Here is a 5,400-nt window from a genome sequence, read left to right as displayed (position 1 = left end):
ACCTTTAGAGTTATAATTGACTTCTAACTCTCTTGTCATTATTAACCACTCATGTTATCCTTTATTCGAGATCATTTATAAACATCCTCACACATCTAATTAATTCCTATTCTAATCACTTAAAAGCATAAATATTACATTAATTCAACACTTAGGAATCCAACTTCCTTACAACACATGACCCCCCTATGTCTACTAGAATACAATTATTTTCCTTGGGTTGAATGCTCCTGCATCAGACTCCCCAAGTAGAAAATATTCATGATCTCCTGATCATGTGGTTCTGATCTTTGTCTTCCTGGATCCCATACTCTGTTTTGTAACTGGCCAAATTCCTTACACCTTTGTTTCTGCTGTATGTCTGTTGTATTTTGTTTCATCTTCCTCTCCTTATTAATCAGGTTCAAGTTCTGATTGATCATCCTTATTGCTGCTATCACTTTCCTCCATATGGACTGCTTCATCATTAACTGCCACATTTCTTCAATCTTTGTGTCTAGCATATTCTTGGTCTGGTCCATACTTTGCCACGTACTGCTATTTCTTTCTCTCTGCTTCAGGTTGTTGTTGCTGTCCACTAACTCTTAAATATGCTATTCTTCTCCTTGGAGTTGTCGAATGCTATCACTTTCTCTAGCTTGTTCTTTGCTTATCCTGATTGCCTCCCTTTCATCCTTACCCTCTTTCATGATTATCTTTGTCTGCACTGAATCCTGACTTTCCAACATTCTTTCCAACAATTGAGCATCTTTGTTCCATGGATTAAATTAGTCCACAAAATCTTCTTCTTTCATCTTTATTTGGCTGCTCATCTGTGCCAAATTTCCTCCAGCATCTGCAACTAAACCTGCACTCACAAAACAATTGTTAAAATAAAAAACATAAGGCTTCTGTTCCTTATCTTCCTTTGGCAACAATTCAATTTGCTGCTCTGTTTCTTTCTCCTCTGTTAGCACATCAGTATGCTGTTTTGAATTCTCAAAAGAATTCATGAGACTGTCAACTAGTCTCTCTTCCACACCATCTGTTCTAATGATATCTTTTTGTCCTTGTTCACTTTAGTGAACTTCTTCTTTTGTAGTGTCAATTTTTTGAACTTTCATTACCATCTCCTTTTTCTTATGAGTGTCATTCAAAACAATTTTTTTGTCTTCCTTTTTCAACAATCTATCTTGGTTATATATCTTCTGTTTTTCCAACTCCCTTCTTTGAAAGTCTAATTTTCTATATAACTCAATAATTTCAATTGGAGTAGAATTTGGAAATTTCACACAATTTTCCATACCTTCCTTTGTTATTGATAAATCATCAGATGTCCTTTTTCCCTTTGCTAAGTTTTTTGCATAGACTTCTTCTTCCTTAACATCTTTCAGTAGATGTCCTTCTTCTTCAGTACATTTTTCCTTGCTGTCCCTTTGTAACTCTTCTCCCAGAGTTATCCTTGTCTCATCATCTTCATTAATATTCTCCTTTTATTTTTCATAAATAACATTAATAAAACTCATTTGATTACCTTTCTGAGATAATATTCCTTCATTCTTCATCAAAATAAGATCCTGATTCCTCATCTCTATGACAACTTCTATAGACTCATCCATAGACTTTTTCTTCTATATGCAGTCAAATTCTTCTTCTTTTGAGAAGTTTTCTTTGTCACCTTTTACTTCTAGATCTTCATCTACTCTGAAGATATCTTCAAAAGGTTGCTTTTCTCCTGCAATACCTGCCATCATACACAAACTATCAGTTTTAAAAACATAAGACCTTGTGGTCCCACTTGATGTTTCAACCATCATATCTCCTTACTGTTCCAAGTTCTCTTTATGACTTAGAAATTCTTTGATGGTCTCCTCTTCAATCTCCTCAAGCCCTTCACTTGGTTGCTTGATATCTTTCCCCAACTGTATATGAGACCTATCTATCTCATCTTCTTCCAGAACATAATTTAGATTCTGCTTGTCTTCTTCCTCCTTTATGACAATATCAGCAAATTGTCATTATTTACATGTTTCACCTGCAAACATACACAAATTGTCAGATTTAAAACCATGTAACCTTTGGCCTCACTTGAAGTTTCAGTCTTCAAGTCTTCATCTTCTCTCAGAACTTCACCCTGTTCTGCTTCACAAATAGAAAATTCCATTTCCATTTCCAACTCAGCTTCTCTAAGTTTTTCCATCATCGACCTTACTTGTCTCTGTTGTAGCCTTCTCTGCAACTTATGCCACCTCACTGGTTTCTTCCTCAAGTCCCAACCTTGTCTTTGGTTTTCCTCTAGTATTCTCCTTAATGCATCGAGTTGTTCTTTTAACTCTGCAATCTCTTTGTCAATCTCCTCTTGACCCATCCTCTTGCCATTTGCCTTGGAATTTTCTCTCTTCATCTTTCTTCTGCTGTGGTCTTCCTCAGAACCTCTGCTATGACTATCAGTAGTCATCTTCTTCTCCATCTCTATCTCATGAGTTCCTCACTCATTCACTATGAGTTGCACTAAAGCCTCTGCAACAACAAGTCCTCCTTGTTGCAACTTACCTCACCAAGCTTTCCTCTTTACTTGGTCTTTTGGCAAGCCCTTGGTTCTCTATCTATGGAACCTCCTTTGAGCACTTCTCTCTGCTCCTTCTAGGCTTCAACTCATCTGCACTTCTCAAGAACACAACTATCCTCTTATATTTCAATCACAATGAAATACTTGGTTCTCATCACCTCTTCCTTCACTTAGAAAGTCTTACCAGCTTCCTTCATTACCTAGCAATTCTACCCACACCCTCTGTTGAATTGCCCCTGTGATATGCAACAATAACTCTGCAATAACAAGTCTCCTGCTTGTTACATATGCCTCACTAAGCTTCTCTCCTTTGAGCTCAGTCTTTTAGCATCTCTCTGATTCTTTCCTTTGGAACCAATTTAGGCACTCCCTGCTCTAGATGTTGCAACCTTCTCACCTTCTTTTGTTGTTATTTGTGCATCAATGTACAAACACACATTCTCCAATCAAATCAAAACAGAACATATCACCTCACCTTCAAGATCTCTGCATGATCCTATTTCACCATTCCACTTGTACCTTGAATGGATTTCCTCTGTCTCTTGCATCTACAAGTTCTGCTACACATCACCTTTGTGTGCCTACTTTCTATCAGATTAGAATCTGATCCTTCCTTGCCTGCATAAACATCTTTGACACATAAATTTGTTCTCAATTCTTTCACATATAATTTATTTGTTCTATTTTAACACCAATTGTTTCAATTACAATTCTCCTATGATACCAAATGATGCAGGGTTACCCCCGCTTACACCCACAATATGCATGTAAAATGCATAAGCACATTTGTCCCAGGAATTTAACTCTCTAAGAAGTTAAGAATTCATTTACTAAAGTTTTAGGCCCCTTTAATAGTCTCATGTGGAATGATTTATAGACTAAAAAAGTCTAATCATTAATCCACCTTTTCCCTTATATCGGAATTCAATCACCCCGTTTAACCCTTCATTAACCTTTTATTGACCCATAAGCCGCATATATACCAAACCCCACTTCATAACTATGGTAGACAATGGACTTACCACATAAACCTTCTATCAGTGCTTAACTCATTATAAACCCTTTATAAGGGAAGTAAGCATAAAACATACGATTCATACCTTTTTCTCCTTTAGCACAGTTTTGCACTTTTCTCGATGCACCCTATATCTTTATCGCAATCGACAACCTCCGCGGACCACATTACACATGAATTCCTCCACTTTATCTGATATGCGATTACACACAACCTTCTGTATCTCAAACGTATAAAAGACCGCACCTCAATACTTTATCAGGTCTGCTCCATCACTCATCGCATTACTTCTCCACTGATACAGCTCCATTTAACATTTGTGATGCGAATTAATCTCCACCGTTAATCTACCACCATCAGATCAATGACTGATGTCTTCTCCAAACAAACACAACTTGTGCGACAATCCTCCACCATAGATCTACACTTAATGGATCTGACGGTTCACAACAATTTCGGGCTGTTAACTTGCGCACTCCAAATCAACCTGAAAAGTGGCTTTCTCTCTCTCCTCTGCTACTACGTGTTACTTGGTTAGTAGAATCGGGCGACTACCATTCAATACCACTTACCATCCTTCCTCCACCCGATAATCCGCTTTCACTTATAAATTTTCCTTTCTTCTTGGTTAACGTTCCTTTTCTTTACTTTACCTCATTTCTTCAGTGGTTTGTAGTTTTAGGATTTTTTCTTCAGGGTTTTCGACTTTCCGCTATTCTGCTGCTTACCTTCCTCTGAGCTTAACTTCGCTAATTCTCAAATCGCTACCTCTTTAGCGCGTTACTCTAAATCCTCAATTGGATTCAATGACCCATTATGATTCCTCTGAATCATTTTCCTCCTCTGTGTAGTTCTACAGAACTCTGCGTGCAACCTCTGTTACAGAACCTACGAATTCACATATAATTCATTCAATAGATACTCATTTCACACATCTATACAATTCTGGAATAAACCTCTATATCTATAAGTATAAACAAATGATTACATATCGAGACTCTCTGTCTCTCAGGCTTGATCTTCAATATTAGTGGCCTCCTTCCTTACTCTGCTCGTAGGCTTACATTTATACTAGAAAGGTTCTGTTGAACTAATTTTTGTTCAAATCCTATATCTACTAAACTGATTCCTGAATTTCCTCTATGTCCACTTCTAACTTCAATTAATTCCTAAGAACTCTCTCTAGTTCCTCGAATCATGAAACTACCTTTAGAGTTATAATTGACTTCTAACTCTCTTGTCATTATTAACCACTCATGTTCTCATTTATTCGAGAGCATTTATAAACATCCTCACACATCTAATTAATTCCTATTCTAATCACTTAAAAGCCTAAATATTACATTAATTCAACACTTGGGAATCCAACTTCCTTACAACACATGACCCCCCTATGTCTACTAGAATAAAATTATTTTCCTTTGGTTGAATGCTCCTGCATCAATTATGCCCATGTCTAGTGTAAGTGCCCCAACCCCAAATTTACCCAATTTCACTAGCCTACTAGGGTAAACATGAGACAAAGAGTTACTATGCCATGACCTGACCTCCAAGCTTCAGTTATGGAAGTGGGGCTGACAACTGAGACTTATTTACCAAAACTTGACATCCTACTGGGCTTACAAGACACCTAGAGGCCAAAGAACCACCCTAGGTGACCAAACCATGAGTTGGATAGATTTTCCAATGACCTAGACTCCCAACAACATGTAAAATATTGCATGAGTGTTGTTGTGACCCTCCAACCACATGCTCAACACCATCTTGATCTGGTTGCCACCCAAATTCTACAGTTTAGAGGGTGCGGTCCTGAGATCTGAGCCACAATTCTAGGCCA

Source organism: Pinus tabuliformis, chromosome 7 (assembly GCF_031772625.1).
Source record: "Pinus tabuliformis cultivar Carrire ecotype Pingquan chromosome 7, CPIR1, whole genome shotgun sequence".
In the NCBI taxonomy this organism is placed as follows: domain Eukaryota; kingdom Viridiplantae; phylum Streptophyta; class Pinopsida; order Pinales; family Pinaceae; genus Pinus; species Pinus tabuliformis.
Note: the sequence above shows the minus strand (reverse complement) of the source record.